Source organism: Elephas maximus, chromosome 1, assembly GCF_024166365.1.
Source record: "Elephas maximus indicus isolate mEleMax1 chromosome 1, mEleMax1 primary haplotype, whole genome shotgun sequence".
Classification (NCBI taxonomy): domain Eukaryota; kingdom Metazoa; phylum Chordata; class Mammalia; order Proboscidea; family Elephantidae; genus Elephas; species Elephas maximus.
In genome coordinates this window covers 69942435-69956297 of record NC_064819.1, presented here as the reverse complement: position 1 = coordinate 69956297, position 13863 = coordinate 69942435, and the positions used below count along the sequence as shown (strand labels likewise).

Here is a 13863-nt window from a genome sequence, read left to right as displayed (position 1 = left end):
GGATATTTACTTCTGAGGCAGCAATTAATCACTCAGGACAAGGAAATTAACCTAGGCAGGGGATGTTAAGAATAGACTGGACCTAAAAAAGGAAAAGAAAGCATAGACAGAAAGAAAGAAACTAGAAAGCTCTATGACTTTCTGGCATTGGATGAAATGCTCTCATCAAAAGTAAGCCCTAAATAGAACGTTGGGGCAGTCCCTCTCCTCTGAGAACTGCCTCCCACCTTGACCTTGTCTTGCAGATTGTGCCTGGAGAGTGAGCAGTTTTTCAACGAATACAGCATAGGACAGAAGATTAATGTTTTCCTAGAAACTACTGAAATATTGAGGTACTTTTTTTATCGTGGTGAAAATACATGCAACAAAACCTTTATCATTTCAACAATTTCCACATGTACCATTCACTGATGCTGATCACATTCTTCATGTTGTACAACTTTTATCGCTGCCATTTTACAGATGATTCCACCACCATGACATAAACTTAATGCTCCCCAAGCAGAAACGGCTCTTTCCCCCTCCCTCCCACTCCTGGTAACCAATAACAATCATTGCTTTCTATATATTGGCTCAGATTGAGGCCGTTTGATCTGACTTACAGATTGCTTTTCAAATGCCTGGGAATTCAGAACAAACGTTAAAAACACTTGAGTTTACTGTTCAGAAAAATATTTGTGTTAAATATATATTTCGGGGGAAATCCCACTTACCTGTTTTAAATTTATACACATTCAGCAATATTTTTGAAGAACTTGCCTGCTGTTCAAATACCACTAGATCTCTGTTCCATACATTTTTTTTAGTTCTAAAAATACAGTCTGGATGGATAGATTTAGTTACAGAAAGGATTTGACTCCTGAGAGGTATGCTCTACAGTTTAAAATCAAAGTCCAATATGTCTTCGGTAAAATGAACACTCTGATAGAACTAGATGAACTCATAAGAATTTATTATGCAATTTCTAAATGTTGGCTGCTGTTGTATGAATAGACCAGATGTCTTCTGAATTAGCAGGGTTATCCCTCTTTCCCCAGTCTGTCACTGTGAATCTTATCTCTGCCTGTTTACCCATGTATAAGCATAACAGTAATTGAAAGTTAAATCTTATAAAATGAATATCCATCTCTCAGTTAATTCAAAGCCATTTTTTGCTTTTATTTGAAGAATATGTTCATTTTCATTTCATAGAATTATAGACAAAACTCATGCTTGTTTCTAAGTCTGTCTGTGAAACTAGTACATCTTTAGAATCTGTCTTCTGGTGAACTTGAACAGAGCATTAGGCTGTTGTTTTGAAAGAGTAATAATAACATAAGGACAACTTGTGCCTAAGATAAAATAGTGGAGACAGAGAAAGGAACATTAACTTATAAAGAGGAAGGTAAACTGATATACTCTTCACATTTTCAGCAGCTATGTGTTTCAACTAGAGTTCATTTTGAACTCTATGGGTAAGGAAATACAGTCAATCTCTATTATTCATGGTAATTTTATTCTATAAAGTCGGTTCAAACATTGAGTTAGCAAATAGTGGATCTAAAGGAAATACAGGGTTAGCTTCCTGTAAGCCTCTGATCACAACACTTTTTTTTTATTATTAACTTTTATTGAGCTTCAAGTGAACGTTTACAAATCAAGTCAAATTGTCACATACAAGTTTATATTCACCTTACTCCGTACTCTCACTTGCTCTCCCCCTAATGAGTCAGCCCTTCCAGTCTCTTGTTTCGTGACAATTTTGCCAGCTTCCAACTCTCTCTATCCTCCCATCCCCACTCCAGACAGGAGATGCCAACACAGTCTCAGGTGTCCACCTGATACAAATAGCTCACTCTTCATCAGCATCTCTCTCCAGCCCACTGTCCAGTCCCTTTCATGTCTGATGAGTTGTCTTCGAGAAGGGTTCCTGTCCTGTGCCAACAGAAGGTTTGGGGACCATGACCGCCGGGATTCCTCTAGTCTCAGTCAGACCATTAAGTATGGTCTTTTTGTGAGAATTTGGGGTCTGCATCCCACTGATCTCCTGCTCCCTCAGGGGTTCTCTGTTGTGCTCCCTGTCAGGGCAGTCATCGATTGTGGCAGGGCACCAACTAGTTCTTCAGGTCTCAGGATGATGTAGGTCTCTGGTTCATGTGGCCCTTTCTGTCTCTTGGGCTCTTAGTTATCGTGTGACCTTGGTGTTCTTCATTCTCCTTTACTCCAGGTGGGTTGAGACCAATTGATGCATCTTAGATGGCTGCTTGTTAGCATTTAAGACACCAGACGCCACATTTCGCAGTGGGATGCAGAATGTTTTCATAATAGAATTATTTTGCCAATTGACTTAGAAGTCCCCTTAAACCATGGTCCCCAATCACCTGCCCTTGCTCCGCTGACCTTTGAAGCATTCAGTTTATCCCGGAAACTTCTTTGCTTTTGGTCCAGTCCAGTCCAGTTGAGCTGACCTTCCATGTATTGAGTATTGTCCTTCCCTTCACCTGAAGCAGTTCTTATCTACTAACTAATCAGTAAAGAACCCTCTCCCACCCTCCCTCCCTCCCCCTCCATAACCACAAAAGTATGTGTTCTTCTCAGTTTATACTATTTCTCAAGATCTTATAATAGCGGTCTTATACAATATTTGTCCTTTTGCCTCTGACTAATTTCACTCAGCATAATGCCTTCCAGGTTCCTCCATGTTATGAAATGTTTCACAGATTCATCACTGTTCTTTATCAATGCGTAGTATTCCATTGTGTGAATATACCACAATTTATTTACCCATTCATCCGTAGATGGACACCTTGGTTGCTTCCAGCTTTTTGCTATTGTAAACAGAGCTGCAATAAACATGGGTGTGCATATATCTGTTTGTGTGAAGGCTCTTATTTCTCTAGGGTATATTCCGAGGAGTGGGATTTCTGGGTTGTATGGTAGTTCTATTTCTAACTGTTTAAGATAACGCCAGATAGATTTCCAAAGTGGTTGTACCATTTTACATTCCCACCACCAGTGTATAAGAGTTCCAATCTCTCCACAGCCTCTCCAACATTTATTATTTTGTGTTTTTTGGATTAATGCCAGCCTTGTTGGAGTAGATGGAATCTCATCGTAGTTTTAATTTGCATTTCTCAAATGGCTAATGATCGAGAGCATTTTTAGCTGCCTGAATATATTCTTTAGTGAAGTGCGCATTCATATCCTTTACCCACTTCTTGATTGGTCTGGTCACGACATTTTTATCAACTGGTCAATACATAACCTTGTTTTATGTGCATTTCTGTTTAAGGACACCTTAACCTTAACCCTGGTAGCACAGTGGTTAAGAGCTCGGCTGTTAGCCAGAATGTTGGCAGTTCCAATCCACCAGCCGCTTCTTGGAAATCCTACAGGGCGGTTCTACTCTGACTGATAGGGTTGGCATGAGTTGGAACCGACTCTATGAAAATAGGTTTTTTTTTTTTTACTTAATGTATGTGGGGCATTGGTGGTTCAGCGGCATAATTTTCACCTTTTCTGCGGGAGACCCAGGTTCATCTCTTGGCCTATGCACCTCATGCACAGCCCCCACCCATCTATCAGTGGGGGCGTGCATGGTGCTATCATGCTGAACAAGTTTCAACACAGCTTCTAGTCTAAGAAAGACTAGGAAGAAAGGTCTGGTGACCTACTTCCAAAAGTCAACCAGTAAAAACCCTATGGATCACAACTATCTGATCTGCCATCAATCATGGAGGTGGCACAGGACTGGACAGCCTGGATAGCAACGAACAGCAACAACATGCATTTCATATGTATTGTTGACTGATTAACATTGATCTCACAGCCAACAACGTAGCTCATGTCTGAAAAAAAGCTTATTTAATGCATGCATTTTCTCTGCAAGGTACATCACAGCCTTCTTGCACTTAGGAACACTAGACAGCACTCAGCAGTACATGTGGGGGCCATTTTAAACAGCAAAATCACCAACAATAAGTACAAATACATGAAAAATATGACATTAAATAGATCATAAAAAAGATATTTGTTTATAGTATGAGAACTGAAACAAGAAGGCAGAGCATCACCTTGTTGAACCTCGGTTGAGAATCCATATGTAGGGCCACTTGAATATGTCACTGTTCTGCACGTTTGCAAATGACTTTAAAAGCACTGTATTGATTTTTTTTTTTACTGTACCTTAGATGAAGATTTCAGAACAAAGTAGTTTTTCATTAAACAGTCAGTACACACATTGTTCTATAACATTGGTTGACAACTCCATGACATGTCAACACTCTCTCTTCTCAAATCTTGCGTTTCCTATTACCAGCTTTCCTGTTCCCTCCTGCCTTCTAGTCCTTGCCCCAGGGCAGGTGTGCCCCTTTTAGTCTCATTTTGTTTTATGGGCCTGTTTAATCTTTGGCTGAAGGGTGAACCTTGGGAGTGACTTTATTACTGAGCTGAAAGGATGTCCTGGGGCCATACTCTCAGGGTTTATCCAGTCTCTGTCAGGCCAGCAAGTCTGGTCTTTCTTTTTGAGTTAGAATTTTGTTCTACATTTTTCTCCAGTTCTGTCTGGGACCCTCTACTGTGATCCTTGCCAGAGCAGTCAGCAGTGGTAGCCGGACACCATCTAGCTGTACTGGACTGAGCCTGGTGGAGGCTGTGGTAGATGTGGTCCATTAGTCCTTTGGACTAATCTTTCCTTTGTGTCTTTAGTTTTCTTCATTCTTCCTTGCTCCTGAAGGGATGAGACCAGTGGGGTATCCTAGATGGCTGCTCACAGGCTAAAAGCACTGTCAGTATTGATTTCGGGGTTACAAATCCATTTTAGCAACTAGGAGAATTTGCAAATACAAAATCCAGAAATAACAAGGTCGGCTGTAGTCATTCCATATAAAACTAGTAGAACCAATAAATGGAATTGCCGGATAGCAATTTCTATCTTTTTTTTTTTTTTTTTGCTTAAAAGGAGGCAAAGAACCCTGGAGCAGTTGACAGCAGCTGTCCTCTTATTTCCAGGTAATTACCGTGTTCGTACAGTGACTGTTCTTGCCTTACAGACCTAGGAACACCAGAGAATCACAGGCTCTGGCACCGCAGCAGCTGCTGCTGCTACAGCTCACCAAACCCATCCTCTTTGTTCAGAGCGGTGGATATCCAGCTGGGATTCCAGGAAGGAACAGGGCCTCTCCTCACCAACGAAGCTTAGGAGCTCTTACCATTCTCTGAGTTCAACGATGCTCTGCAGATCCATTCCCACCTGGTGGCTCTCTCGGTTGCAATTATACCATTACCCTGGAGCAACTGTTTCTCGCCATCAGTGTCCAGCATTGAAGGACTCTTGGGGCTTCCTTTCTCTTTCTCTTTATGATGTGGGAAACTGAGTCCTCACATGCTCAGGAAAGCAACTACCCCAGTGTCAACATGGGGAAAGTATTCCCTTCTTTCCCTGTGAGAGACACATAATCCATCTGCAAAAATCAGCTCACCCTTTAGTGACAACTGCTGTTTTTATTTCCCCAGAAGATTCCATGTATTGTTAAGAATCCGTGTTTATCTGAATCTTGATTTAAAAAATGTCCTTTCAAAAACTGATTATTCTGCTATGACACTCAGTTTTTTGTTTCTTTTACCCCACAACATTTACTTAAAGTCTCACTCCCAAGTGTTTGGAGTCTCTGGGTGGTGCAAACAGTTAATGCACTTGGCTGCTAACTGAAAGGTTGGAGATTCATGTCTGTTCAGAGGCTCCTTGAAAGAAAGGCCTGATAATCTAGTTCTGAAAAATCGGCCATTGACATCCCTGTGGAGTACAGTTTTACTCTGACACACTTGGGGTCATCACGAGTTGGAATAGACTTGATGACAACTAGTTTCCCACAGTTTCCAATATATATCCAGTTAAATTTTCCAGTATGGATAAATCCTAATGGATTCTTAATTATTATTTTCTAAAGAATTACTACATTTGTCTAAGTTTTGGGTTGGTTTCATGAAAAATTGGATTAAACAGCTTTTTGATTTCCATTTGCTCATCGATCACATAAAAAAACTTCAACTAACTTATTTCTGTAGTCTCTTTAGTTTCTAAAATCCTATAAACCTGGGGACTTTTCTTTTCTGTGCCAATTAGATAGTGCCCCTTATAGTCATTTTAGAAAAACTCTCCATAACTACAAGCACATTCAAATGAACTGATAATCTATAAGAAAAAAAAAAATTTTTTATTATCTATACGTAAAGTAAAAAATAAACCTTATAACGTTTACAGTTTGTTCTAACATTTTTTTCATTTTGAAATAAAACAAGAATTAAGGAACCTTGAGACAAACTTTCATGGGTGTTATTCACTAGCAGAATATAAACTTAAATGTGTATTTAAACAAGACGATTGTTTTTTGCAAGTCAGTTGCAGAAAGACTAGCAACTGATATTAAGCGATAGTAATAGTCACCACTTGAAACTAACCTCAAAGAGCATTCATAGCCATCGTTGCTTGTGTGACTTAGGAGACACAGACAGAAGAAATCAAAAGGAAAGCTTTGAGAATCAGAGTGGTACGTTTTTGAAGGCTTTCATCCATATTTAAAAAAAAAAAAAAACCATTTCTATTAAAAAAATGGAGGGATCCCAAATAATTGGGAAACATCAGAACTAGTCCCTTCAGTGTTTTGCTGAGCTGAAATTTGCTTTGACAACAAAGCGCAGATTTTTTTTTTTTTTTTTAGAGAGAAACACTCATGCATCTAGCTGACATGAAATTAATCAAGCTAGTGGGCCTGGATATTTCCATCACCAACAAGAGTGTCTAAAACGTCTTCCTCCATTTCCCAAGACTAGGAGCATATTTTTTCCAGGCTACTTGTGTGCACCGTTGGCTGGAGAAGCTAATTCAGGTCTATTCTTTGCTGTGTGTTGAAGGAACTCTCTCATCTCCAACTGAGAACCATGTGGTCCTGGAAATATGGCTTTAAGGGACAAGTCCTCAGACGAGAAGAGGGAGATCATTATCTCTGCGCTTCGAGGTCCCAGCCTGTCTCCTTCTGTATTTGCACTTGATGACTTTGAAGATATTTCAGGGACAGATCCTAACTGATCTCTATTTTGTTTTCTCAAACCAAGTGATTAGAATTTGCTTAAGTAAGTGCAATTTTGAAAATAAATTCCAAAACTCAGTGATATATGCAATGCAAGTTTTCTTAACCATCTCAGTAACTGTGAAGTATCTCTCCTCAGGACACAATATATAGGTTTGGAGATGCTGACCAATACAGTTAGGCCTGTCCTGAGATCTCCAAACTTTGGGTGCTCTACTGTACAAGCCAATTTCATTTTCCATATGGAAGTATTAAACAATAACCAGACAAATTCCTGCTCCATTCATTTAAATGATAGCTACAAAAATATCTAAATATTTGTCTTTGTTTGCCTCACGTGGAAATAAAAATCTGTATATTTTTAACTTTCTTTAGTGTTCAATTATTTTACTATGTGCCAACATCATAAATTATACAGAACTGGTAAGGTTTTCTTGTATGATTAACCATACTCATGAGTTTCACATTGCCTTGTGTAGCATGTTGCTGCAGACAATTTGTTGATTTTCCAATAAACAATGAGGAAGAGAGTCCTTTCTTAAACATTTTCTTAGGGCTTCAGAACATAAGCATTCTGTCTTGGTTATATTACAACTATAAGTACTCAGGTTCCAGTACTTTTTTCTTAATACATTGATTCTTTCCCTAACAAATATTTTTAAATGAGTTGTCTTCTACTTAAATAAACATTTGATTAAATTATTTAAAGACAATGAGGAGTTGGAAATAAATAATAGGTCTGTGCAATGTTTCTTAGCAATGAATTTAGAATTACATAATCAATAAGCATTTAATTGCAATCTTATTGCTAGAGATTAAGCTTATAAAGTATGTCATCATCTGTAGTAACTTAACATAACTCAGGATAAATAGGTATTAGTTATTTAGATAGGTTTTGGTAATTACTATATTAATTGAAATGCAATTTAAAGTGATTAAAGTCAAATGTTCTTTGATATAGTACCATCATATTTGAGTAATTCAGCCAAGGAGAATTATGAAGCAAAATGGATTTTATCTGTTCTCCATTATCTGCTGGGGGGCAGTGGTAGTTCAGTGGTAGAATTCTTGACTTGCATGAGGGAAAGCTGGGTTCAATTCCCAGCCAAAGTACCTCATGCGCAGCCTCCACCTGTTAGTGGAGGCTCACATGCTGCTATGATGCTGAACAGGTTTTGGCAGAGTTTACAGACTAAGACAACTAGGAAGAAAGGCCTGTCGATCTACTGAAAACCAACCAATGGGGGAGGGGGGAATTTATGGATCACAACCACCCAATCCACAACTGATCATGGGAATGGCACAGCACCAGGCAGTGTTTTATTGTGTTGTGCACAGGGTCACCATGAATTGGGGTCTGACTTGATGGCAGCTAACAACAACTACAGATTATCTGTTAATAGTATGTGAGAATGACTGGCTGATGTTAGATTTTTCTGTTTTCTGACTTGATTTCTAGTTCCCAGTGAAGTTACTTCTTGCCTGCTTTTAGAGACACGTCAATTTCCACTATCCACTAGGACATTATGAAATTCTCTAAGATTCATACATTTTATTAGTTTGTCTAATAATGTATACTGAATAACCTTTCTCTTTGTAGAGACAAAACATGGAAAGACACAGGAGAACACTATCAGAGAAGGTGAAGCAACATCAGGGTTGCCTCATGCTGAGAGATAACAGAAGCTGACATTAGAAGTGGGCCCAGAGAATACCAGCAGGAGTAGGAGTACAAGGCAGGGCCGATTAGTAGAGATGTCAATGTCCATCTCCAGGTCAAACACTAGGTATGGAATCTTGTGTCAAAAAAAAAAAATATATATATATATGTATATGCACACACACAGAAAAACACATAATACATACATACATATATATGCAAATCACATATCTGATAAAGGACTAATATTTGGAAGTACATAGAAATGTCAAAGTGCAAGAATAATAAGAATAAAAGCCTCAATAATATAATAGACAAAGTATTTGAACAGCTACTTCATTATGGACAACAAGCATGTGGAAAGATGCTCAACACCGTTAGTCATTAGGAAAATACAAATAAAACCACGAGGAAATAACAAAGTAACAATGCACCCCATCAGAATGGCAAAAAAGAAAAAAAAAAACCTGACATTGCCAAATGCTTACAAACATGTGGAGCAACTAAAATTCTCATGCATTGCTGTTGAGAATGTAAAATGGTACAACCACTTCGGAAAACATTTCCTCAGTCTCCTACAATAATAAACATACGCGTGTTGTCCAATCCTGGAATCTCAGTCTTACGTATTTACCCAAGTGAAATTAAGACTTATGTTCACACAAACACCTGTATCCAAAGGTTAATATTAGTTTTATTCCTAATAATCAAAGTGGAAACAACTTGAATGTCCCTCAGACCTGGACTGGGTAAACAAACTGTCGTACATCCCTACAATAAAATTTTATTTAGCAATAAATAGTTACAAGCCTCTAATATACTCACAAACATGCATGAATCTCAAATGCATTATGCTAAGTCAGAGAAGCCAGACTACAAAGGCTACATACTGTATTCTATTTTTATAACATTTTTGTAAAGGCAAAACTACCAGCGGTAGTCAAGGACTGGGGACGAAGATAGGAGTTAGCTTCAAAGAGGAAAAGGGGCTACATTCATTTTTAGGAGATGAGTATTTTGATTTGTCAAAACTTGCAGAATTGTACACTAAAGGACGATTTTACTGTAGTTAAATTATATTTTAATAAACAGTGAAGCAAAAACAAACAAAAATCTCAGGGAAAAAGGGAAAAATACAGTAAAACCTGAGAAAGTGGAACCTGTGTAAGGCAGAAACCTGTCAGAAAAGGAAGAACAGGGCATCAGAACTGGAGGAAGACTCAATAACAACCAGATGACACAATCTTGCTTGCTGAAAGTGAAGAGGACTTGGAGCACTTATCGATGAAGATCAAAGACCATAGCCTTTAGTATGGATTACACCTCAGCATAAAAAAAAAAAAAAGAAAACAAAAATTCTCACAACTAGACCAATAAGCAACATGATGATAAATGGGGAAAAGACTGAAGTTGTCAAGGATTTTATTTTACTTTGATCCACAATCAGCACCCATGGAAGCAGCAGTCAAGAAATCAAACGATGCATTGCATTAGGTAAATCTGCTGCAAAAGACCTCTTTAAAGTGTTAAAAATTAAAGATGTGGGCACTTTAAGGACTAAGGTGCACCTGACCCAAACAGTGGTGTTTTCAATCACCTTATACGCATGTGAGAGCTGGACAATGAATAAGGAAGAATAAAGAAGAATTGATGTCTTTAAATTATGGTGAATTATGAACTATGAATTATTGGCAAGGAATATTGAACATACCGTGAACTAACTGCTAGAAAAACGAACACATCTGTCTTGCAAGAAGTACATCCAGAATGCTCATTATTAGTAAGGATGGTGAGACTTCGTCTCACATACTTTGGACATGTTATCAGGAGTTACCAAGTCCCTGGAGAAAGACATCATTCTTGCTACAAGTAGAGGGTCAGCGAAAAAGAGGAAGACCCTCGATGAGATGGATTGACACAATGGCTGCAACAATAGGCTAAAACATAACAATGATCACGGGTTGACGAAGGACCCAGCAGCGTTTCATTTTGCTGTACATATGGTCATTATGGGTCAGAACCGACTCAAGGGCATCTAACAAAACAACAACAGTGGATATGAACTACTTTCCCATTGTGGTTTTAATTTGAATTTCCTTAATGACTAATGATGTTTTGCATGTTTTCATGTGTTTGCTGGCCAGTTGCATATCTTCCTTGAAGAAATGTCTGTTCAAGTCCTTTACTTTTCTAGTTTTTTATTTTTGCTCATCTTTTATTTGTTTTTTTTTTTTTTTGAACTGTAAGGGCTCTGTGTATATTCTGGATACTACACCTGGTGGCATAGTGGTTAAAAGCTATGGCTGCTAACTGAAAAGCTGGCAGTTCGAATCCACCAGGCGCTCCTTTGAAAAGTCTATGGCAGTTCTACTCTGTCCTATAGGATTGCTTTGGGTGGGAATCGGCTCGAAAGCAACAGGTATACCCTTGTATCAGGCATGTTTGGCAAATATTTTTTACCTTATATCTCAAAAGTGATTGGGTTTAGGACACAGTCTATACTGATAGGACCTCACTGACATAACAAAGCAAGCTCTTTTCCCAAATGGTATTATATTCACATGTATAGAGGTTAGTATTCTAACATATATTTTGTGGGGATATAATTCAGTCCATAACAGCAACCATTGAAAGTTTTCTAAATACGCCTCAATATAAACCATTACCCATTGCTTCTAGTGGATTCTGACCCATAGTGACCCATAGTGACCCTATAGGACACAGTAGAACTGCCCCATAGGATTTCCAAGGAGTGCCTGGTGGATTCAAACTTCTGACTTTTTTGGTTAGCAGCTCTAGCTCTTAACCACTAAGCCACCAGGGTTTCCACACATCAATATGCAACAGGTTAAATACTGAAAAACTACACATCCCTTGACAAGAACAAAGTATGTACTGTATGGACAAGTGAAATAAGCTCATGATATATCAAATGAAAAAAATCAACTTATAAACATCGTATGTATTTGTAAATCATATGTAAATATGATAGTAGTAATAATGATTATTTTCATGCTCTCAGGAAAAAGTTGTATTTACATGCATCAAATTTCTTAGACTGGTTATTTCTGAGGAGTAGAAGTTTTAAAGGCTTTTGTTTTCAAGTTATGCTTATGTGCCATTTGTATTTAATTAAGCATTCTGTAATATTTTTAATGAGAAGATCTAAAAGTAAAATGACAAAAACACAAGCCTATTAAAATAGATTATTTCTAAGGTTCTCTCCATATATAACATTGTATAAGTTTGACTTCCTTTCCTAAAAACTCAGTCAGTTTACTGCAACAGTTTGTTATTCCTGATCCCTTAAGGAAAACAGTCTGATATAAGAGCATCTCTAGGTAATTGAATGTGGGAGATCTGCACCTGAATCAAAATCCTATCATTTCTTCAACAAATCATGGAACATAAATGAGCCAGTTTTCTCATTTATGAAATGATGGTAATAAAAATATATAGAATGCTGGTCAGAGGATTAAATCAGATACTTTAAAATCAAATGTTATAATAAGGTAGATTAAAAACTCCACCACCCATCTGTCGTTTTGTTGTACTGTCGTGGCTTGTGTGTTGCTGTGGTGCTGGAAGCTATGCCACCAATATTGTAAATACCAGCAGGGTCATTTTTGATGGCCAGATTTCAGCAGAGCTTCCAGACTAAGACAGACTAGGAAGAAAAGTCTGGCTATCTACTGAAAATTTGCCAAAGAAAACCTTATGGCTCACAACAGAACATTTTCTGACTTGAATGCTTTGGACATATCACTAGCAGAGATAAATCACTGGAGGAAGACATGATGTTTGGTGAAGTAGAGGGCCAGCGAGGGAGAGAAAGAGACCCTTGATGAGATGGATTGGCACAATAGCTCCAATATGAACTCAAATATGCTGGAAATTGTAAGGTTGATGCAGGACTGGGCAATATTCTACGTAAGGTCTCCATGAGTTAGAGTTGACTTGATGGCAGTTATCTATCATCTCTCTCCCTCTCTCTAACTATCTGAAAACTATTTTCTTAAGAAATGTGCCCGTACTTCTCAGAAACCTGTCCAAAAATTCTCAAAAAATTGAAAAATGCTTGAATACCTTGAGGTATCTATGTGGGCTGTCAAGGGCCAAGTTGATACCAGCTCCAAGGCTGAGGAGAATGGAAAGAGAGCCACATCACAGAAGTTAAAAAGAATTTAAAGCTCCCAGGTGAAATCCAGATTCAGTGTTGAGAAGAAAAGGTTATTAGCATAATCTGACCCATAAACTTGTCCTTAGTCCAGTAAAGATTATATGATTATTTGTTTCCAATTTATCAACTCATGTTTTGGGGGTAAGTGGTTTGGTGATTAGCCCAGTCTTTATTGTGCTATTAAGCTTTGTCTGGACTATTGTAAGCCATGGGTATACTATTAATTTACTGTCAACATTCCTACATAAATAAAGTTCATTGAATTATTTCCCCTGGGGGGAGGGAACATATTAACATAATTCAGATTTACACAATGCATTTCTCTATGAAATATTTAGGGATTGGACAAGCATAGTGCAATTTAGATATTTACATATTTAATAATATAAAAGAGCATTCTATTTTATTGTGATATTAAACTAATTTATGATTTTTTTTAACTTTTATCCCATTTTAAATTAGAAAATATATCAAAAGTATGAAAAGAATAGAGAATTAAAAATGAAATCTGTTTCCATTACTCAGATCTATCAAGTCCTAATGTTTTGCCATGGTTACTGCAGATAATTTTAAGGAGTCAAATTTTTCAGAAGTGGTTGAATATTCCTTATATACCCAGTCAAAACCTTTCCCACTCAGAGATAACGACTGCACTGGAACTGGTACTCATTATTGCCATGCACTTTTCCAGACTAGGACTACATAGTGAGGTATCCACAAATAACATAGAGTTTTGTTCGCAAGTTTTGACGTTTTATACAAATGCATCTTACGTTGTATGTATTCTTGTCCAGCTTGCTTTCTTGACTCAGCATTATGTTTTTGCCATTATTCATATTAATACATTCAGTTGTTTCAATGGTCTTAGCTTTTATTTAGTCTTCGATTGTATATATGTGCCCAAGCTTCTGAAATTATTTTATCTTATTTCCATTATTTGTCCTATTATAAACAAT

The 13863-nt window shown here is 37.7% G+C and overlaps 1 protein-coding gene across 4 annotated transcripts in view; it reads left to right on the top strand.

The window, feature by feature from the left end:
- The window catches only part of LOC126076216 (uncharacterized), a 277867-nt gene that overhangs the window by 162490 nt on the left and 101514 nt on the right, over positions 1 to 13863 (top strand). Inside the window, exons 6-8 of one of the 4 annotated variants that reach the window (XM_049884834.1) lie at positions 246 to 332; positions 4940 to 4989; positions 6699 to 7489. The exons of 2 other annotated variants lie outside the window; for them this stretch is intronic. The gene's annotated coding sequence lies outside the window, so the exon portion shown is untranslated. Of the gene's footprint in view, positions 1 to 245; positions 552 to 4939; positions 4990 to 6698; positions 7490 to 13863 lie in introns of those variants that run through there. One more of the 4 variants, XM_049884803.1, reaches the window with a different exon arrangement.